The sequence below is a fragment of the Thermobia domestica genome, chromosome 17 (genome assembly GCF_964235325.1).
Source record: "Thermobia domestica chromosome 17, izTheDome1.hap1.1, whole genome shotgun sequence".
NCBI classification, from domain to species: Eukaryota; Metazoa; Arthropoda; class Insecta; order Zygentoma; family Lepismatidae; genus Thermobia; species Thermobia domestica.
Genome location: NC_137470.1, coordinates 11730770 through 11755552, shown reverse-complemented (window position 1 = coordinate 11755552; position 24783 = coordinate 11730770). Strand labels below are relative to the sequence as shown.

The 24783-nt window shown below is 37.5% G+C and overlaps 1 protein-coding gene across 4 annotated transcripts in view; it reads right to left on the bottom strand.

The window, feature by feature from the left end:
- The window catches only part of LOC145673741 (beta1,4-N-acetylgalactosaminyltransferase A-like), a 99733-nt gene that overhangs the window by 50470 nt on the left and 24480 nt on the right, over nt 1-24783 (bottom strand). The gene's annotated exons all lie outside the window — the stretch shown is intronic.

Here is a 24783-nt window from a genome sequence, read left to right as displayed (position 1 = left end):
GAGAGAGTACCAAATTCTTTTCCTCTTTGATTCCTTCATTTTGTCACACTTCTTGCAACACAGAAATTAAAGCACAGCGACAGTAGAATTTCCAGTAAGTGCACTTTGCAGTTCGTTTCAAGACTATTCTAAAACTCAAGGGTCACAAAATCACCCTCCCCTCTTTCCCTTTTCGAAGGAATCTTTCGGGGGGAAAGGTGAAAAATGTGGAAACAATTGGATACAATTATTAAGAACATTTTCCTTCACAAGTCTCTTTTTTATGGTCATTTCGTCTTGTGTGATAAGGCGGACTTCAGAACACAAAATTGCAACGCTCCAGATTCCCTACCCAAATTGTCACGCGGTTCGTATGTTAGTCTTCGAGTTTCTTCAAAGAATGTTACATTATCTGCTATGAGATCTGCAAACGATCTCCATTGTATAACTGCTATCTCGATAGAGGCAGTGGACAAAACTGAGGACAAAGCTGCCCAAAACAAGTTTTTGACAAAAAAAAAAAAAAAAAGGAAGAAACAGAGACAACATTTGTTTTTAGCCAGAAGCGCTCATAAATCACTACCACGTGACGCGAAGACTATTAGGGCTAGAGGTTCAGCAGAGAGCTCTCAATTCCTGGAGAAATTCTATCCTCTACGTTGCCAAGTGTAAACGGAAGTATACATTATAAGTAATCTAAATTGATCTGGGGCATTAAATCAAAAACAGAAACCATGAACATATAGGTATTGCTGTTGGAAAATATCATGGAAAATTTTGAGACGGTAAGTGCAATATCTTGTTAAATATTCACATAGAAATATCTACGTGTTATCTTATAGGGATCCTGAAACACTTGCAAGTGGGTAGACATCCCCTTAACTGGCCACCGTTCCCCAAATATTGGACAAAAAAGTTCGAATTTCGGAAGATTTAAGGAGCCATATCTCGAGAACTGTAAGTTACAGAGATGATATGTTGCTAATTTTTGCAAGAAGAAGAAGGTGCGGATAAAAAGATTTACATCTAGGAACAATGACAGTTATCCTTCCCGCTCCATCTCTCCATTTTTTTAAAGTTCATTCTGGCAATGCTCTTGGAGTATTCTCAATTGGTTCTACATACAGCTGTTCATTTAATACCTTGTATTGTTCGTATTACTCTTTTCAATTTTGAAACTTGTCTGACTTTGAGCTGCAATTCCCCAATGTATTATTTCATATGAAAGTAGTGTTTCATACTACACCGGTGTATGATAAATTATCTTAAGTATTGATATATCGAATGAAGTTTTCACGCTTAATGCATAGTGTACTTTACAAAGTTTCTTCTGTAGTGTGTTGATATGCTTATCCCACGTCAGGGTGTCATTTATCCAAAGTCCGAGAAATTTAGTTTCATTTACAGCCTTTATACTTTTATTTTTGATGTGAATGACTGGATTATTTACGTTAATGTTTCGAGAATGATGGAAGTGATTTACTGTCGTTTTATCAACTTTTAATTTTAATTTGTTATCTTCAATTTATAAGTTCAATTCCTCTACAGTTTATCTGATATTGGCTTCCATTTCCCTATCGGTGTACTCAGTAATAGTTAAACTTGTGTCATCAGCGCACATTGTTGGTTTTTCAGTTTCAACATACACTGGAACCATGGGTGCCCGAGGGAAGGGGGCAGACGTCCACCTCCCCGGCTCATGAAAATGTATACGTAATATAGGAAACCACGTATAATAAATACTGGAAATACCAGACGTAATACAACAACCATGGGGATGCACCCCTAGAAAATTTTCTTCGGGCGCCACTAACTGGAAGGTCGTTTATAAAAATAATAAACGCGTAATGGATGGAACGGGCATAACGTATTTCTGCCTGCACTTCCGGCATCATTTCCTTCTGATGGGTTAGAGAGAGATACGTTATATATAGACTTGATTTCACAGAGCTTTTTTTGGATCAAAAGATCCAACATATTTCAGACAAAAGTTTTCTTGTAGGCCTTATATCTGGAGAACTACATATAGTGTAGCCAAACCAAAACTAACAATTTACTCAGCATGATGTGCTTATTCCGTAAAAAATATGAAAACTCGATTCAGGTGCCGTTCAAAAATTTTGTGGCCCGTGACCCAAAAACTAATTATTGGCCAAAATCGCAATCTTCTGACTTTTATTATTATTATTATTATTATTATTATTATTATTATTCCTAAAATTCTTGTTTTTGGTGGTCAGCAGTATCGGCACACTTTCTGAAGTTAAAAATATGTGATTCTCTAACAATTATTTTCATTTGTGTGTGAGATGAATTTTTCAACTAAAATCAATTTGAAGACTAGTACAACAGTTTCTTATATGCATTTGAAACGTAATACGATCAAATAGTTTGCAACATCTACTAATTTCTTTGCAGCATTTACTAACTTTTCTACATGTTGACACTTTAGTTCGCAGACGCTAAAATGCCGCTTAAATGGAAGAGAATAGTTTCTCTGAGTAACTTCAGCAAGATGAAGTCCCTTTGCAGAAAATATGAAATTGGCTCTTGCATATTAATTTTACAATAACTTTATCTAGGTCATCTCTCCTTGTAGGGACATATTGTGCACAGGTGTTCATCAGGATAGTAATACTGCCTCTTATGCACAGTTTAACCGTAGCAAATATGTGGACTAACGGCTACTTCGATGTCATTCTGTGGTTGATAACGTAAGTAAAAAGCGATTTGGAAAACACGAGGGAATGTTGGACGATATTTTAAAAATATGGAAGTTCCTGTCATCGTACATCTAAAAAACTAACTCTATGGCTTATGGAACCCGAAGGATCAATGCCGCGTTCAAAAAAGTTCTCCACTGACTTTTATCATTAGCTAACTGCATCCAGTTTCTACTTTGTATTCCAATCTCTGCGAGATCCATCTTAATATTGTCCTCCCATCTGCGCCTAGGTCTTCCTAATGGTCGTTTTCCGATTGGTCTTCCAGTCAAGACTTTGAAAGCGTTTCTACTTTCTTCCATTCTAGCTACATGACCTGCTCACCTAAGCGTCCTACACTTCACGACCCTAACAATGTTGGGTAAACCGTATAAATTATGTAGTTCCTCGTTATGAAGTTTCCGCCATTCCCCATTCCCGTTCCTCTTGGGTCTGAATATTCGTCTCACGATCTTGTTCTCAAATACTTTCAGTCTATGTTCTTCCCTCAGAGTAAGCGACCATGTTTCGCAACCATACAAAACAACAAGCATGATTGTTTTATATATTTTAAGCTTCAAATTCCTCGACAGAATTCGCGACAACAAGAGATTTTGAACTGAATAATAACACGAATTTCCTGCTTTGAGTCGACATTTAATTTTTTCGTGAATATGATTTTCCTCTGTTAACACCGATCCTAAATGTTTGAAACTATCCACTTTATCAAAAGTATTATTTAATATTTTAACGCATCAATAATTTGCTGTATTACCGTCCCGACGCACTTCCATGTATTTAGTTTTGTCCGCATTTACCTCTAAACCCATGTCTCTCCAAGCGTTTAATAAGATCTCTGCATTTCTTTCTGTTGTTCTCCTATCATCCCCTATTAAATTTACATCATCAGCATATGTCATAACCTGGTAAACCCCATTCAAGTCTAGGCCCTGATTGTTATCTTTGATTTTCCTTATAGCGTATTCCAGAACAAAGTTGAATAATAATGGCGACAACACATCTCCTTGTTTCAGGCCATTGTACATCTACATAAATAAAAATAAATGTAAAAATGTTTGACGGCTAACTTCTCCAAGACCGCTCCATTCTATTTATTTATTTATTTATTTTTTTGGTATATGAGTGGAACATGGCCTAACTTTTATATAATTTTCGACACGAGAGGAAGGGGTGACAAATGAGCATATAAAACTATTCAAAAAAGACCGATATTCTCTCTGATTTGAAAATGACCAATGGCCTTCATTTGGTTTGTTGTTATTATTACGCCCAATGATCGGATTTAGAAATTCAATTGTGCACAACTTGGAAACTCAAAGCTTGCATTACACGGTCACATAAGTTCTTCAGCACCCCTTATAAAATGAAAGCGATTATAGAGAGCCAGGGTTGGTAATTGCATGGACACGTTACGCCGAGGAGGGACCTTTATGTTGCGTGTCAGTTGAACGGCCTCCATTCTGCTGTCCGCCATTTTAAATCTCGCGCAAAAAGTTTAAATAGGAAAGGGGTCATATATAATATATGAAACAGGGTTAGAATTTTAACAGAAACTTAATTGTGTAATTACACTTAACATAACTGTAATAACTATGAATTTATAATCATATGAAACTCAGATTTACCTCTTACAAAATGTGTGCAATGTGCTGGCCGTGTAGCGCTATGCATGTCTACAGACGTGTCTCCCAACATGTATGAACACGGAGCAATGTCTCAGGTGTGATTTATACACATGCATCCTGTATCCGTTGTTCCAAATGATCCAGATCCCTATTCTTTTCGCCTAATTCCATTGCCTTTAGGTGCTCCATAGGTTTTAAAAAAAAAGTCCAATGCTGATAAATCAGGTGACCTGGCAAGCCATTCTACTGGCCCACGTGGGCCAATCCATCAACCAAAAATTGTCCATCCAGTTATTGACAAAACTGCAGTCCATAATGAGGTGGCGCCCCATCATGTTGGGAAAATAAGGAAAAGCTGCCATTCGGGGTTCACACTGAAGGAAAAATGAGTTCTTCTGACATGTTCCACTAACACACTGCAATTAAGGTTGCAGAGATGAAAAAAAAAGAAAAAAAAAGACAATGATACGTGTCCCCATGTCGATGCTCACAGCATAATTTTCTCTACACCAACAATTATACACGGATCTGTCCACTCAGAGTTATCTGGAAACCAGTAGTGTAGATTTTGTTTGTTTACCTCCCCTGTAAGATACAAATTTGGTTTATCGGTGTGTAAAATTTGTATTGCTAATTTTGGGGGTCTTGATACCTGTAAATGGGGATTTGGCTGACGTGACATGCCTGTGATAATCGGCGTGTGCTGTGCTGTGGAAACTTAAAACGATGCGAGCACTGCCATAGCTGTGCCTTCATCAGTGGCAATTCTATGTCTACTCAATTGTGGCCTGTCCTCGACTGTATCTGTCTCTTCGAACTTGGTCATCAAGTATGCCATTGCAACGTACGAAACTGGAGTATGCTGAGGATGCATTTCATTGAAATCACGAGCTACAGCACGGGCACTTCTACCACCCCACATCTTGACGATCCCGATGCGGTCAGCTTTGGCTAATGGCATGGTTCAGCACCTGGACATAAACTTGTGATTCACGAGATTATAACTTCGAAGTTATTAGAGGTATGTTAAATCTGATTACACCGTTGAGTGTCCCTTAAGATTCTAGCCTTGTTTCATATATCACATGACCCCTTCTCATTTAAACTTTTTGAGAGATATAAAATGGCGCACAGCAACATGACGGCTGTTCACCTGACACGCACCATAAAGGTTCCCCCTCGGCGTAACGTCTCCCTATAATTACCAATTCCGGCTATCTACAATTGCTATCATTTTATCGACTCACCCTATATATCCACGAAATCATTTCAATATGTTCAAGCCGTTTTCCCGTGATACGGCAACACACAAGAATAGTTTCATTTTTGTATAATAGAATATAGTCCATCTCCAACTTAAAATAATTCTTAGTTAAAAATATATAAATATACAGGAATAGATGGAAGTAACAAACGTAAACACGTTCGAATATTTCCGTAATGGTGTTGTGCCTTGCCAACAGATGTAGGCATACCGCGTGCATGCTCAGGATAGCAACTGCGGCGATGCAACGCCCGAATTTCTAAGAGAATATGCCTCGGATAAAAGTAACAATGTAATTCTGTATTGTGATCTGACTTCCGTTGCTGTGCTAAATTTCATCAATGTAGGATTAGGATTAGGAATTAGATTTCTGGGCTTTCGGCATCTATGACCATGTTAGCCCGTCACGTATGAGGGATGACGTCACTCGATGAGCACACCCTCTGGGGAAAAGGGAGAATAAAGGAGTGGGGAAGAAGGGAAACGGCCTGGGACCTATATGTTGGGAACTATCCCGGCATTTACCTGGTGTGAATAAGAAAACAAAGAAAAATCTCATTCAAGATGTCTGGTCAAAAAAAAAAAAACTGTTACACCCTCCTTTCTGAGTCCCCCCCCCCCCGGGAATCGAACCGGGACTGCTCGCACCTTTTCATCATTGTATGACATCAGGAAATGAGTTAAATTAACGTTGTAAATTTGATCTCTCGGCTGAATAATTGAGTTTGAAAAAAAGGATGTAATAACAATAATTTTAAATTTGTACATATTTTTTCTGTCAAAAAAAAAAAAAAACCGCAACATCGCTTTCTTTTTTAGTAGGTAAACCGGAAGACCAGTCTGCACTAGAAAGACTTGGAACTAGTGGTGGGCACAAAAACCGGTTTTTCGGTTTTCACTGGATCCGGTTATCGGTTTTCTTCAAAACCGGTTCCGTTTTTATCCAAAATTTGTTCTATTTCTGACCATGACCAAAATAGTGTTTCGTTGTTCCTCGGAAACCGATTCCGTTTCCACAGAAAGTTTCATGTGTTTCCGAAAGGTTTTGAAGAAAACCGAAACAGGTTTTGGAGGAAACCGAAATGTCGGTTTTTCGGATTTCGGTTTTTCTAGAAACCGGTTTTGCCCATCCCTAGTTGGAACATCCCTCTCATGTAAGAAAGGTAGATGTCGGTTACTTCAACGGTGTTCTGCCTCCTTTGAATCGCCTGAGAATAATTTGACAACATGGACTTTATGCAGTGGTAGGGTGGACTGTTCCTTTACCCTAGTATGCATCACACTGGTAATTACAAGCTGGAGTAATGTGACTGGTTGAAAATTAGAAATAAGTATTACACCACGTATGCAAGAAATAATAAAACCATTAATTACAGAGTTTTTATACTTGTGTTATCCCTGATTCTACTTTTAACGAGTTACTCTACCGGTTCTTGGGGGCACGGTGGCTCAGTGATAGAGCGCTTAGCTCTAGTGCATGGGTCCCTGGTTCGATTCCCCGTCAAGTAAGTTTGTGGTGGACAACATCGTGTCCGTGGGTTTTCTCGGGTAAGTCCCACTTTCCCATGGCACCAATTTTCCCATTATCATTCACTTGCCTTAATCAACGTCTACCTTAGCCTAAAGGGCATAAACGTGGTACGTTAAACTCAAAGATTTCAATTTTCTACCTCATGTTAATTTCAAGTTTATTAAATAACTCTTCCCTTTCAGGGCAAACACCCTGGCCACCTAGCTACGTTAGAGAAATGACTTACACCTACCTTTACGCAGAACACTTCATTAAAAAAAAAAAAAAAAAAAAAAAAATCAGTTCGAATTCTAGATCATGTGTTTTCATGACACTGCCTTGTCAGTACTATCAAAGATTTTAATAGGATACAGAAAAATAACCAAAATATATAACTTACTGTACGATATCCAATGATCACAGTTTAAAATCTACGTATGTCCACCAAGTAATTCAGCACTTCTCTCACATAGAAAAAAGCAGTTCTGATATATGTTTCTCCCACGAATATTCACAATTAATAAATCAGTTATACTCTCTACAACGTAATAGGCAAACCGCAATCCTAATTTCCACATGAAAACTTAGTATGTATTTCACTGAATAGGGCCGTTACTTCAACAGAAAAAAAAAAAAATCGTGTTTCTTCAAGTTTCCACGAATTAGTGACAGCTGTTAATTACTAAGAACAAACCTGTAGCGGTTTCACTACTTCATTTGATTCTTGTAATGCATTTTCCCGTTTTAGTAAAATGAAAAAAAAAAAAAATCTTCGTAATATATGGCCTCATTTCCATTTGTTCGCGCATTGCCCTCATGTTAATTAATTGTGTTAGCTCAGCTTTCTGGAATGTCAGAGCCCTCACATTAGTCTCCTGTGTACCGCTAAGTATATAGCAAATTCAAAACGAAGGTCATTCCTTTAATAAAAAGCCTGTTCGTAAAATATTACGAAAGCAATCTCGTTTCATGTTTCTTTTTGTTATTTAGAAGTATTTAAACAATTTGCCCATATATAATTACAAGTTCAGTAGGAATGTTTATGAATCATATTACAAAGGTCACACACAATGTGTTCTACAATTGACAGGAGCGTATATCTTTTAATATATATAATATTGCTATGTTGGGCTAATTTTTAAGTCTTCCTTCAACAAAAAGGACAGAAAGTAAAGGGTGAACTGGATTAACTTATTTAGTTGCGTTTCTATTAATTCACTAACAGAATATCTTGTTGCTCGCACGCGAAAAATTATATCTATAAAAAAATAAAATAAAATGTGCAGGATGTTCGAAAATAACATCAGAAACCTTTGCGAAATGAATCCTCAGATGAAAACACGAAAAACATTATAGACCAATGTGGGTACACAAATGAGTCATTTTGGAAATGAAATCTTTCAGTTTAACGTCCCACGATTATGTCCTTTAGGCTAAGGGAGTCGATGGTTAAGGAGAGTGGATGATGGAAAAATTGGTGGAATGAGAAAGTGGGAGTACCCCGGGAAAACCCACATATACGATGTTGCCCATCACAAATTTACTTTGCCGGGATCTGACCAGGGATTTCATGGACCAGAGGCAAACATTCTACCACTGAGTCACCGCGACCCCATGGTTCATTTTGGAGTCATAGGACGGCAAATTGGTCGGAGTAATATAAAAAGAGTCACAACTTGAGAACGAAAATGTCGGACAAAAGAATATAGTGATTATTTTCAGTTCGTTAATTAGATTCCATTAATGCAGTGCTTCCCAACCTTTTTGGACTGACAACATGTTTTACTGAACGCATACTTGTTTGACTTTTGTTACTACTAACCAGGGTTGGCAAAAACCATGGTTTTTATTGAAAAAAACAAACAAAAAAAGTTTTTTTGGGGTTTGAACCTGGTATTTTTGGTTTAAATAATTTGCTCTATGTATTTATATTACATATGGAGAGAAATAAGTTTGTTTCGCCTTGTTGTTATTATGCAGCGACAGGGTTATGCTGGAAGGGGTCTTATAAGCTTAAAACGGGATCCAAACAGCTTCCCGGCTTACATCCAAGAGAAACTGTCCTCCATTTGGACTCGAAACCGGGACTAATTGGCCACAAATGCAATGAGTCTGCCGACTCACTCACGAAGGACTCGTAATAAAAATACGTTATACTGATCTTTACATACTTCTTAATATAATTGTCAAGAGTCATTTCAGGACAAAAAGATAAATAGTTGCACAAGTGAAATCATTATACAGAATTACATATAAATCGGGAAACTCCCGCGCTAGCCGTTGGCAAAATCCTGTTATTTCTTCAAATGCAAAGCAAATCCTGTTATTGCTTTGCATGTAAAATCTACGGTCAACGTATCATAATCAGTACGCTAAAACTGATGTATTAAATTCCAAATTTAGTATGTAGATATCATTCAATAAAATTAAAACGAAGTCCAATCCAAGCTAATGTTGGAAGCTACGTAGGCAGTTGATAAATTTTGCCAATGTCTATGAATATATTTAGGCAACCTTTGCTTCTTTATAAAGCAACAAGCATTCAGGCAAGCAAAAACATTCAATTTTGGCTTCGTTTCGTATGTTTATGCTTTACAACTTTATGTAATACCGAGGTTATAAAGAAGACATTCGATTTAAACTGACATCCAAACCGCTACTTGGTTTACACATGAAAGAAGGGTAATGGTTCGACCGAGAATTGAACATGGGACACCTTGATTAAAAGGTGAAAAGGAGATAAAACTAATGCAGATGGTTTGATATGTGGAAACGTCACCATGAAGTTCACACGATTTAAAGAATTTTTCGTTTTTTCCCCCCCTTTTGGTTTAAACCACCTTGGTTTCAACCAGCCAACCCTACTACTAACAATAATAATGTAAATTGATAGTAATCTAAAACTATAAGTTGCTATGAGGTAGTGGTTCGGTGGCTTAGTGGTAAAGCGTTCACCTCTGGTGGGTGTGGGCCTTGGTTTGTTTCCAGCTCGTGCCAAGTGGACTTTGTGGGGACAAACACCGTGTCCGTGTTTTCTCCTATTTTCTCCCACTTTCTTCATTCCACCAGTGCATTCATTTCTAATCATCACTAGGGGCACGAGTTTCTCGCACTAAGAATTTGAAACTTTCGTTCTTCATATTTTGCGTTTTGTCGCATTTTCCAAATAAAGTTTCGCATTTTGTAGCTCTTGTGGAAAAGATATTCCCTCACATTTTTACAATTGTTCCTTTTAATCATAGATCACTACAGAAATAAACCATTCATTAAACAAAAACAAAATACACTGAATATTTTACTTGACATTGTAAGTTTTACTTATAGAAAATTACATTCTTTTAAATGAAACTGAAGAAAAATCAGTAACTAAACTTAGTATGAGTAGGAAAGTTTTGGTGTCTTCTAAAAATACATAGGAACAAGTTACATTTAAGCATTAATCAAAAGCATGATACATATTTCCAAATTTTCCTCCCTCTTCGTTGTACGATTGTCACTTATCATCAGCCCATACTTGGGAAAAACCTCTCTCAATTGGCATCGCTTGATGGAAGCCACATATATGAAAATGTATTTACAACAAACTTCAAACAATCATCACTTCGGAACTTTTGTCCATTCAAAACATTTGCTAGACTGCACATTCCAGACGAAAATGAAATGAAATGAAATCTTTGAGCTTTACGTCCCACGGTTATGCCGGCTAGGCTGAAGGAGACGGTGATAATGAGTAATGAATGAAACGGTGGAATGAAGAAAGTGGGAGGAAACGGGAGAACCCCGAGAAAACCCACGCACACGGTGTTTGTCCACCACAAAGTTCACTTGACGGGGGCTGGGATCGAACCCGGGACCCCAAGCACCAGAGGTGAACGCTCTACCACTGAGCCACCGCGGCCCCCACATTCCAGACGAATCACTTGTCAGAAAACTTTGTAATAGAATAGGCCACTTTGTAAAACTCCAAATATGGCACTTCATAATCAGATGTTTGATTTTTTTTCTTTTTTTAATGAAGACAAAGCTTTAAAAGACTTCCTTAACGCAACAATGTCTGGTTCACTACTACATGCAATTACAAAAAGATAAAAAAGCCTTCCTAAAGCATTATATATTTCTGTAGTTTGCAAGAATGATCTTTCTGCACATTTTTTGAAGTCACATTCAACAGTAGCCCTCATTTCACTTGGTAACAAACGTTAAGTGTGCTTTAGTTTTTTCACCAAAGAGGCCCTGCCGCAAAACGTTCAATCGAGTACTGAATCATGCCATATTCTACCGTTCCGTCAGCAGAAAACTGGTGTTTTTAAATTAATGAAATGTATTTTTAAAATTTCCCGTTATTTCGCGTTTTAACGCGCAACAGAAACCAACAAAAATACACACAGAATATCATAAAACGTCAAGAAACTGAAAATTACTAAATTCTCCGCATTTCGTTTTATCGTGTTGCGAAAAACTCAGTGCCTCTAATCATCATCGTCGCCTTTAGCCTAGCCGGCAAAATCGTGGGCCGTAAAACAAAGATTTTCAATTCATTTCTATGAAGTAGTGACTGTATGTAGTACGGAGCATTCTTGCTGCCACTGGAGACGTTGAGCGTACAGTCTGTCTCGAAATTGATTTTAACAAATTACAGGGTACATAATGGTCTGGTCTCTTGTAAATAGCTGAAAAGTGACCAAAAGCACACGAAAAAGTGACCAAAAACTCATCGTGTCCCTTTTCTCCTTAGTCAGTTTCTCCATCACTTCTCTCTCTGTTTGTTGTTTTGTTTCTTCCTTTTGAGCTTCCTCCTTTTTTAGGTTTTCTAAGTATGTTTTGTAGTTACGGTAAGCAAACTTAGCAGATGTAAAAAGCTTCTGTGTAAGTGGAACCAGTTCTGGCCTATTTCCGAATTTCTTCATCCCACACATTATATTGAACTTACCATTGAGAGTTCTCAAAAACGTGAAATATTCAAATTCATCACCTACTCTTACGAAGAACATACAAGAAGCATAACACAAGACGAACATGATGAACCACACAAACACACACACAACCTTGAGCGGAGCATTAACTATTACGAGAGAAAACTAAAAGACTATTATGATAGAAGAAAGAATAGACACAGAAGGGTTCTCAACCTCACCTTGAGAGCTTAAGCATTCACCAACCATCCATTGTGCTTTAGAAAGAATAAAAGCTGAAGTGAGAATAAAGCTGACTGTTTCACACGTGGCAGGAAGTTCTGAAGCTTTCAGAAGAGTAATGATAAGTTTCTGCCTTTCTCCATTTATTTTTAATTTTTTCTTAGAAAACTGCCAATGCAAAACATAAATCACACGAAGAAGTCACTTTACCTCCCCCAAAAAAGTAAATTTTAGTTAAAAAAAAGTGACTCGCTATGAGCCCTGAAAATTATTAAATCCTTCATGACTTACATTTAAAAAAAATCGTGGACAATCACTCCTATTATTGTACGAGTGGATATTGAATGTGTACTTGTTTTCAGGACCAAATCTATCACTTTTCGTTTTTACAACATCTCATGAACTTCCTCCTATGCTCCGAAGCTAACCCTGTTTCTAGCCCTGTTCCACATCCACTGGTGCATTAACGAAACCTAGGCTCAAGAGAATCTCTATATCCTTTTATCCGACATTCTCGGCTCTGACATGCCTGAACCCCTCTTAACCAATGGAGAATAATTTGACATGGTAATTTGAGAGCACACGCTGAGTGTCGTAAGGGGTAGCATGTCCCGATCCGACATATTGTTGAGGAATAATAACCGAAAAACGGGATGCCCATACATTTAACATTGGAAAAAGCAAAAATAAAATCTTTGAGTTTTACGTCCCACGTTTATGCCGGTTAGGATAAAGGAGACGGTGATGATGAGTAATGAATGAAATGGTGGAATGAAGAAAGTGGAAGGAAACGGGAGAACCCCGAGAAAACCCACGCACACGGTGTTTGTCCACCACGAAGTTCACATGGCAGGGACTGGGATCGAACCCGGGACCCCAAGCACCAGAGGTGAACGCTCTACCACTGAGCCACCGCGGCCCAATTGGAAAAAGCACTTGGCGCGCGAATTCTCATTGTGACCAATGGAAAATAAAATTTTCTGCATTAGAAATAGGGCCTTTTCGTTTTGTTCCCGAACACAATTTTTCACAACCATTATGCTTTTCGATAATATGCCAAATTCAACCATTTGCACTCGCTGATTTGATTTTATCGTCCCTTTTCAGCATCGAGGCTATATGACACGGGGCCTACTGAATAACGTGGAATCTGAACCACATGCCATTTGCACTCGTGTGCGTTCACGAAAACAAATGATGCACTTAATTATTCTACGATAAAGATTGATCGCTTCGGTCCAATATTGCATACCTAATATAGCTGCGATTTTGTGCGCTCTTTTTCGTGTTTTCGTCCAAGGAATCATTTCCGGAAATACTTTCCATCAAGTTTCTGAACACTTCGAAGAAAAAAGGCCTTGGCCATTTGACCACAAAGGGCCACAAAATGTTTCATATGTATTTTACAGGACAAAATGAAATGAAAAAAGCAAATAGATGATTTCAAAATGCGGTTTGTGGAGAAGAATGAAGAAATTATCTGGGTCGGACGAATAACCAAAGAAACTGTGAATAATGGGAACGAAGATACAATGAAGTTGGATGTAATTAAAATAGAGGAAGAACAACTAGAGATGTCTGAGAAAGGAATGTATCCCGAGGGACATGATTCAATATATGGAGCAAGAAAAAGGGGAAGAGGTGAAATTGATAGAGTATTTTACACTTGGTCGCGAATGGGCGTTCTGATTTCAGATTATTTGTTGATTCCATTTCACTGGAGTTAAGTAAATTCTCACACAAGTCCCTATTAACAACTTTTCACATAAGGTCAAGATCGAGTCAAACCTTTCCCCGCACCCCAATTCATGGGAATTGTTAGGGAAAATATCCATCCATCCATCTACATTAATTTAAGGTCATATGGCCAGTGCTAAACAAATACCAACATGAATTGCTTGATTGTTGTCAAATACAAGAAATAATTCTAGAATAGTAACGAACACTTGTTCCATTTAGTTAGTTGTCAGAGTTTTGATGTGAAAAGTAGTCTTGTCTTTGTTACAAATAAGTTCCTTATCATTGAAGGTGGAAATAAGCTTTTTTTAATTTTATTTTTTAAAAATTTTACCATATATAGAAGGAAAATCAAGAAATAACGATAAAAGAGCTTGAACGTGTGTATTCCACCTGTACCCTCGGAAAGTATGCGAACCCCGCCCCGGTCACCCTGTGGTGGATGAAACCCTTCCTTTGCTTAGGGAAAAGAAGTGAATGACTTCGGCTGTGTTGCCAATTTGTCATTCAGTCGTTTGATCTTGACGAGTGAAGATCATAGACTACTTATAATGGCTAACAAGATAGAGCACAGCGAAGTCCGTGAAATAATTCATTGTGGCAACCTGTCCATATCCAGCCATTCAAGGATCTCGACCACAGCAACTTGTTCTTCCTCTTTCGAGGGAGGTACGGGAAAACACACATCAACAGCAGCGCCAGAAGGGGCACAGATAAAATAGAAAGGCTCTAGTTGCACTTGAATTGCAAACTGATATATTGAATTCTATAGAAAGGATTACCATCTTTCTTCTGCAGGTGTGCTTGCTTATCTTTCACTAACGTAACAGATTATTATTTAAAGAGAAAAACAGACATGAGATCGTGTTGTCTTCAGGCCTTTCTGAGTGCGAGTGCTCTTTCCCTCCCCTTCGTTGTTCATGATAGGGTAGCATACTTAAAATCGTGGCTTTTAAGATTTGCTCTTTCTGGAGAAAGGGTGAGCGACAAATGATGGTATTGCACGCGACGCGATGGCCGGCCCTGAGAAAGAGCATTGAACACTTGCATAGTCCAAAGTACAGTACCTCGCTCGTCTGTAGTGTCCATTGGTCAACACGCACCCGGCCTAAGATTTCCGATACGAATTGCATAGTTTGGAAGTCTAACAAAAATGAATAAATAAAGTGAACTCAATGGCATTCTCGTAATATCAAAATGAGAAGCTGAATTCAAAAGTACAACAAAATATAGAGAGAGCTAATCATCAAAATGTATTAAGTCCTAGCAATCATCAAACAATAAACAGATAACGGAAATTGAACTGTCCAGGACTGATAATCTAACAAACCTTCTCTACACCGACGTTATATAAGACAGCAGTATTGCTCAAAGTGGGGATCCAAATGAGTCCAGCACCTCGACCAAAAATCGAAGTCCGAATTAGACAATGATAACAACGGTAGCCTGAATAACTTCACTGCTGATATGAAAGCGAAGAGCTCGGTACAAGGAAACCGGATGTAAAAATCTTATCTTGATTCAACGGTCTAAATCACGGATAGATTACGTGAGGTTCCTGTCCCCATTGCTTTTCTTATATTTTCTCTGGGATTTCAAATGTTACAATAGGGGTCGCGGTGGCTCAGTGGTAGAGTGTTCACCTCTGGTGCATGGGGTCCTGGGTTCGATCCCAGCTCCTGCCAAGTGAACTTTGTGGTGGACAAACACCGTGTGCGTGGGTTTCCTCGGGGTTCTCCCGTTTCCTCCCACTTTCTTCATTCCACCATTTCATTCATCACTCATCATCACCGTCTCCTTTAGCCTAACCGGCATAACCGTGGGACGTAAAACTCAAAGCTTTCATTTCATTTTCGAATATTACAACAAATTTGTGACTAATATATTCAGAAAGCTAGCAATAACACAGTGTATAGAAAATTAAAATGAAATTTCAGTTTAATGTTCCATGGTTACGCCCTTTACGCTAAACGAGACAGAAAGTGGATGAATGTGAAGTTAAATTTCGGGAATCCTCCTAAACACCGGGAAAGTGGCTCAGTGGTAGAGCGTTCACCTCTGGTGCGTAGGGACCCGGGTTCGATCCCAGCCCCCGCCAAGTGGGCTTTGTGGTGGATAAACATCGTGTGCGTGGGTTTTCTCGGGGTTCTCGCGTTTCTTCCCACTATTTCATCCATTATTTCATCATCACCGTCTCCTTTGGCCTAACCGGAGTAAGCGTAGGACGTTAAACTCAAAAATTTCATTTAGAATGAACGGTTACGAGAGATAACAACTATTCTTAGATGCCTAACCATATTCCAAACCTACTTCTTGCTAGTTCTTACCTTTTTTGCAATATGAATTGAATCCGCAATTTGTAATGTACTTCTATCGTTTCCGATTTCGGTGGAAAGATAAGGATGGTAACTAAAGTTATTCTTGGGATGTTTAATTAATTAAAAAAAAAAAGAACGCTTATCTCTATTACAGATTTTACTTTATAGTGATCAACGTTAGAACCGGATGTGGTTGATTTCTGCCATTTTCAGTTTGAATAGAAGGTTAAGAGTGAATGTGAGAACTTTTCTTAGAAAACTAATCGATTTTTTTTTTTTAAAAAAAAAGTCACTATTTTTTTTTAAAAAATAGTTTTTGATCTATGTAGATCAATACTGAAACTGAAAGTTGTAGTAAATTTATATCACTTCCGATTTTAGTACATTGTTAAAGATGGAGATGTAAGGTCTTGGGACGCTGGATCAATTGCAAGAATCCATGTCTCGCTATATGTTACTGTCTTTGCTCTATAGTAATCAATGTTAAACCGAAAATGGTTAATTTCTACCTCTACCCAAGGGTAAATCATCTACATTAACGAACTTTTCGAAATAATTATTTTAGCTATCGATCCCAGGAGATGGAATTCAATAATTCACTTGCATTTAGTAGTTCGCGTGTGAAGCAAAAGTTGTATACGCGTACGAACTAATATTACAATATTGTATATCCCACTCGGATGATCCTGATAAATCGACGTGTTTGTCATATTTGGTTGTATTAGATAGTAATCCTGTGGAATAGAGAACGTTGAAGTATTGAAAGTCTAGGTCGTGTTATATGAATAGTTTTCGTTATGTTGAGAAAGTGGTATCGGTATACCTTGATATTGAAAACAAGAAAACATCGAAAACTATCCAAATACTGAAAACTATCGAAAAATCGACATCGAAATATCGCAAGTCCTACCCACGACCCTGTGCACCAAAGATGCGCGTGCTAGCTAATAGGCCAGCGTGAAGAGCTGTGCCCAAACTAACGAAATCGGCGCTCACGAGTTCGGAACTCACGCTTACTCGACGTCATCCTCACGAAGTGAGCGTGAGGTTGAGTGAGTGTGAGGTCAGAATAATGATGTTGTGAGCGTGAGGTCAGACTGGTGAGGTGAGCGTGAAGTCAGACTAATGATGTGAGCATGAGGTCAGACTGGTGAGGTGAGGGTGACGTCAGACTGGTGAGGTCGAAATGAATTTGTGAGCGTGAGGTTGAATGAGGTTAGGTCAAAGTGGTCACCTCTGGCCTACCCTTGATTTTCTATACTTAGATAGAAACTTACTAGGGGGAGTGGGGACAATGGAATGAAACGTTCTCGGTGTTATGGATACAGTTATAGCCTATTCAGAGATACACTCAATTTCATTCAGTGGTAGAGCGCTTACCTCTGGTGCGTGAGGTCCCTGGTTCATTCTCCGACCAAGTAAGTTTGTGGTGGACATCATCATGTCCGTGGGTTTTCCCGGGTACTCCCATTTCCTCGCATATTCTCATTCCACCAATTGTTCCATCATCATTCACTTGCCTTAATCACCCGTCTCTTCTTGTACCTTCAACATACTTTCCCAAAACATTCACCGTCTGCACTCTGCTCACGTTTGTCTGTCTTTCTCAACTACGTCTCAACTGAATAAGTTATTATTGGCTTTTAACTTATGCTGTAGTATATAACTTTCTTGCATTTTACAAAAATATACTTATTCCATACCAATCCTAAAATCAATATTTTAAAAACAATTTTAAAACTTCCAGGTTCCTCGTCCAATTCCAGGCTATTTCCAGGTTTTCCAGGTCCAAAAGTAAATTCCAGGCTAATTCCAGGTTTTCCAGGTCAGTAGACACCCTGAGAAAAGACAATGTTGCATCTGATACATCGGAATCATCATAGCAGGCAACAATAAACTCAGTGGCCACCTTAGAAGTAATCTTACGGCCACCGATAAACGACCCTTACCCTTCGTAAGAAACAGCCCCTTCCGCAAGCATGACCACAAGTGACCACAAAAGCGTTTCCTGCACGTGCTGTGGGACAAGGTTGTAACATTTTTCTTGAAAATGTCTGGACACCATATGTTCTTTCTTCTAAAGAAAGCCATTGAGAAAACCGTACTAGAAACGTATTGACTCGTGAATTATGTAATAAAAAGTGATCTAAGAAAAATGTTAAATCATCGAGTGCTAACAACATAATTCAAATACGGCGAAAATACCAAAACTGAACACGAATTATTTATGAGTTTTAAAAAGATATATACACTATTATATTTTAAAAATTAGAAAAAGATTATATCTAAAGTGACTTACTCATCAATACCTTACTCAAACTACTACACTGATCAACAGTGAATATGCTTCGGAGATAAAACTAACCAATTATTACTAATTTTAGGGTGCTGATAACGAATATGAAATTAGTTTTTGAAGATTGGTTCTGGTTTCAAAGAAATACGTTATCACCCGATGTGATCTGCTGGGCAAATTAAGGGTTCGTGGCAACAGGAGCTGTATACTTATTTCAACAAACTTCCATTGTTTGACGGTTAGTTTCATTGCTATCCTCAGGGACATACGCAGGGGTGGGTCCTGCGGGTCTTGACACCCCGACTTGTTTGTAAATTTAGTTTAATTTCAGGTGCAATTTTACAAATTTTAATACAATTTAGCTTCAAATTGTATTTGGGCCCCCGAAAAGCTTAGGACCCCTCACGAAATAAATTCCTGCGTAGTCTCAGGCTATCCACATTGCTCGCACTTCATCGCTAACAAAGAAATATCAACCACTTCAGTTTGTATTGAAAAGTTTGCCAGAGAAAACATGTTGGGTAACGTTCTTTTGTAGTTACAATTTGCCATCTCGGACGTATCCGTGGTGAGATATTGGGTGGGTGGGTGCTGTTATTATTATTATTATTTATTGTTCTATGACTATACTAAGCAGAAACATGTCGCGTAAATGTGTTTGCAGTGCAGAGCAAATTGTTGTTTTTAACGAAGTGAAGCGAAAAGTGGAATTTCACTCCTATCATAAAGAAAGCCTATCACTTGTACTTTGGCTGTAAAGTGGAAGATGTGGACAAGAAGTGAGCACCACACATATGTTGTAATACTTGTTCTACAAATTTGCGGGACTGACTACACGGAAAGAGGCCATGCGTACCATTTGCAGTTCCAATGATATGGAGAGAACCGACAGATCATACTTCAAACTGCTATTTTTGCATAGTTCTTCCAATTAAAGGTCTATCCAAAAAAGAAAAAAGTGGACTGCTACTTATTCAAAAAATATTCCTTGAAGTATTGTGTTCGCCACTGTGCCACATTCTGAAGAATTAAAGGTTCCACAACTTCCCGTACCTTACTCCAGTATTTCGCCCAATGAAGAGCAAAAGGCGAACAATGTCGACCCACACTGTCAAATTCTGCTGCAGATTCATCGTCTTCCACCGATCCTAACTTCACAAAACCAAAATATCATTATCTATTCACCATATGGCATCCAAACTCAAGAAGTGGAGAGCTTATTCTGAAGATCTGAAAGTGTCCGTATTTTGAACACGTCAGAATCCCTAAACAGTAGTTTCAATGGAAAGTGACATATTACGTTGTAACAATGTAGGGCTAACTGGTCTTATGAGTAAAATTAACATGGACGATAATCTCGATGAATGGCGACTATTCATAGACGCATCAAAACTATTCTTCAAATATATTTTGCGTAAACTTTCACAAATTGCTGAAACTAAAATCAGGTAAGAACCCTTATTGGCACTCAAATTCACTAACTCCTCAATGATCCTGAATTTGATGCAGTGTTAGAAAATGAGGAGAAGATTATATGAGATTCTTTCCGAAAAATGGTGACGAAAGTTTTCGGAAACGAGCGGTCTCAGAACTATAAGGAAGTAGAGTTGCACCTAATACCTTCTACCAAGCAATTGGGTGTAATGTATCACTAAAAATGTATATGTTGCACTCCCACATAGATTTCTTCCCAGAAAATTGCGGAGCAGTCATTGATGAACATGGGAAACATTTCTACCAAGTTATATCTATGATGGAGAAACGATATCAGGGCTACTGGAGCAACTCTGCTCTTGCCAATTTTGTTGGACGGAAAATTCCCAATTTTACCCCAATATCCCCTTTACTCGTACAACACACACACATATATATATTATCATGATACCATTTGAAAGCCTGTCTTATTCTGAAGAGAATGATGTATAAGTCATGATACTCAAATAAATAATACTGTTCGGATTCTTTGATTTTATAGTTATCTCAGTTTTTCCTGTTTGAAATTTGGTATTGTGCAGCAGAACTGAGAAATATTTTTTCCGTCTCAAATATTGTAGGTATTACAATGAAACTTGGCAGATGTATTACTTATAAACTACAGTAGTTTTTAAAGGTATATTATATTTGGGTGCCTTTAGTCGGAGCCGTACCAGGGGGTACTACATTTGAAAAAAAGAGACTTTTAGACGGGAAATTTCCAATTTTATCTTAAATTTTCCTCTTCTTATACATCATGTACACATGCGCATAGTACCATTTGCAAGTTTGGTTTACTCTGAAGTGAATGACATATGAACCAAGATAATCGGATAAACAGAATTGAAGCAATAGCTACTTAAGTGAAAGACCAAATAGAAAATTCAAGAATCTAACATAAGTGTCAACACTACATAATACACATTTCTATAGATTACACATAAACTCGAACCAATTCATCATTTTTATTTTTATTTTCGTACTCAGCATCCTCATTTGCATAAGAAAATGTACTTTTCCGAAGCATGAAAAAAGTTAAAATTTGTTGTCCAGTGTTATAGATAGAAACATGGATTTGTACAAAATATTTCTTTGTCAAAAAGCAAGGGCTAATAAAAGATTTTTAAAAATGTATGTCCTATAGGAGAGTGAAAGAGAGTTCAAAATTTTTTTACTAACAAGTAAGAATAGAATATATCACAAATTCTTGAAGTTAAGAAGATGGAACTAGGGGATAAATTCTTCATTAAAATTAACCGAAAACACGTTTGAACGATTTCGAAAACCTCACTCCTATAGGAAAAAAGAGGGAGTTTGTATTAATATTCAAATTTCCGATTATTTGTTCAGAAAATGCCGAATGTGAGGATTTGCTTAAGAAGGCGTAAAATTCAGCACATACACTTCTCATTAAAAATTACAGACCGCGAACTTCGTTTTTTTTTTTTTTTTTTTTAATTCCGTTCCTAAGAAGGGAAAATGGGGTCAATTTCTATAGTATTATAATTTTAGTTTTATTAAAGAAATATTCTCAGGTAATTAGAAACAAACATTAGTGCAAAATGTCAGCAAAATTACAAATTTGATTAGCACTCGGTTAATAAATCTGTCAGTATCAAAACTTAAAATAAAACTGAAAACAAACTGCTGAGAATGATGTCTGTAAATACTTAACTTTTGTATTGAAATCAATGTAATTCAATAGAGTGTAAATATCTTACATGAAAACGTATCCTAAGGTTAGTGACGTGGGTTGGGTATATGGTTTCATCATTGAAGCCAATAAACTGGTAATATTAAATAAATGCTGTTAAGAATTATTTTATATTATTCCGATATGGAATTTCCTTTGATTAAAATACGGCACTGGTTTTGGGACGCGCAAAAACGATTTAGCTCAGCCTCGACTAGTGTTGTCCACGAGACGAGACGTCTTGTTAAGGTTGAATAAGCTTCGTCTTGTCTCGATTCTCAAATAATTTTAAATTTTCTCGTTTTTTAAGTAATTTTATATCCTTGACCTTTGAAAGTAATATACGTCAATTTTAGCACTTAGTAATGAGAAAATTAAATGCTTTATGGGAATAAGTGTTGAATAATTAACATTAATTTAAAAAAAAAGACACATATCGCCCGGATTTCTTAACCAATGTTCATATCGAAACCAGACACGATTCTTCTATTTGATACTTAGACTTCTCTGGCCAGAAGGACCAGGTTGCTTATCATCTGGTACCGTCGAAAGAAATTAAGACATTTTCAATCAGCGAGAAAATACGTACACACTCCCAGCATACTACAATCTCTTCGGACAAAATGTCGAGGAAAAGTAGAGAACTCAAACTTAACGAACTGACAACTGTTGAAAAACATTGGTGGTCATAAACAATAAATTGAGGTGTTCTATCAGGAATGAAATTTATTGGGAAAGCTAAGATTTTCACTTTTTTCTCTTCGTTTCTTTAATTTCAAAACAATACAAAAAAAAAAAGTTTTAACTTTTAGCCCTTTTATGTATGTTGCTATTCAATCGTGGATGAAGACATACGTCATACTGTCTTTGTTTTCTTTCTTTATATATAAACTTCAAAAAATTCATGCTTAAATTTGCAAATACATGATTCATTTTATTATGGTTTGCAAAAATCGGAAAACTATAAAGGGAAAATCACCCTACCACCTGCTTTAAGTTGTAAACTATAGCGCCAAAGATTAGGATCTTGCAGAAATTGAGAATAAATATCTACCTTTTAAGTGCATAAATTTTTCCCCTACCCATACTTTGTTTTTCTTAAAAAAAAAAAAAAAAAAAAAAAAAAAATGCCATCCTGAAGAAAATAGAAACCGTTTTAAAAAATTAGATTCTTCGTTAACTCATTTTCCCTACAGGGTAATAGTATACATGAGAACCCCCTGATCTTTGTTTCTTCTGTGTTCTATTACCACTTCTACATGAAATACCGTAAATTTTCTACGTAGTGCAATAGTAAGAAGTATCCATGTGCACAAGACATGCGATATGCGTTAAATCCCCCCCCCCCCCCTACACACACATAGTCTTAGATAAAGTACAAGGGCACTACACATGCAGATATAAAGTACAGGTACGTTCTTTTTTATTTTCGTATCAGTCGATAAGTAAATAAAAGTCGCTTTGTTATCCCCTTTGGAAGTTCGTACATACTCAATGAATAATCCCTAAAAGTATGAGCGTCCTGCTCCTTCGGGAACTGATGCAGCTTCATGTATAGTATATCCCAATGGGTGAATACACGTAAGTTCATCTTAACGAACACTGTTTTGAGCTCTAGAGAATTCACTGAAAGTCTCATACACAAATTGTTAGCCCTCAAACAGCACGAAAAGCTGTCTGCGAATTTAAGGGAATGTAAGGCCAACCTCGGTGATACTGACTGCATACTATTGGCCAATTTTGCAGAAAATTATCGTTCGTAATTCAAGAAAAGATACCTTTACATCGTTCTTCGTATTATTATGTTATATGGTCCGTTATTCAATCACAGTGCATGTGTCATACGTGATCACTTACAATACGACTTACTGTGTATACATTCCAGATGCAACTCACAAACCTTCTGAAGAAGGTTTTGCCATTGGTCAAAAATTGATTTATTTTAGCGATAGGGCAGCACAAAAACAAAAAGACACAATCACAGACGCACCTGTTCCCTACAGATGTACCCCGCGCAGGGTGACTAGCTTCGACCTACTCTAACTCGGGTAGGTAGCATTCGTGCTTTTCAATGACCACCTATCACATGTTCGTTTGTGGTTTTCAACAATTACTTCTGATTTCCCCTTCAACTTCACCTATGCTACGTGTGGTATTGTTATGTCGCCCAGCGCAAATATTTCTGGTTAACTTTAGTGATGCCCTTCCTTTTTAACTAAACATTTGGGAATTGGTAATAGTTAAGAAAAGCTACTTCTCATCTCCCGTGCACGAGGATACATCTTAATGTTGCACTACCTAAACACCCTAAGTACAAGGGCAAGAACTCAGTCTATTACCTACTTTTTAACATCCTAGATAGTCACTGAATAATTCCTGAAAGTATGGCGTTTCTCGTCCCTCCCTAAATGGGAAGTACGGCTCCTTAACTATAACCTGGGAATTTTACACGAGAAAGAATATGGTGATTTGGAGTTCTTGTGATATTTAGATGTATAAGCTTGGCGTAACGTTATGTTTAACACTAGAAATTACACGTAAAGTTGGTACTATTTGGAAAGTGTCGATGCCTCAGGAGCACAATGGGGGAAGGTTATAGATTACTGGTCCCCTTATATTTTTCATAAATAGAAGTTTTTGCTTACCTGATACATGCTCTTTCGTCTTTATACTTGCGGTGATGATGTTTCTTTAGTTGCTGTGAACACTATTTATTATAAATTATATTAATCGTTTTGGCAAGTCATGACTTCATGTTGTTCTTCCATTTCTGTTTGTGGAATAACACTAGTCAATCACACTATTAACACGCCTACGTTTTTAAAATAAGAATATGTTATTCTTTTGGGTTAGAGGGTTTGCGCCATACGTGTGTAGAAATGTTTGTTCTTGTCGGGGGAGTGAGGGGGGCTTGTCCCCTATGTTTTGAAGAAGTATTTAACTTTTTGTAAAATAATAATATAGGTTTTTTGAAATAGCCGAAGGTTATCCTGCTATATTTTTATAGAAAATTTTGTTGTTGTTGTTGTT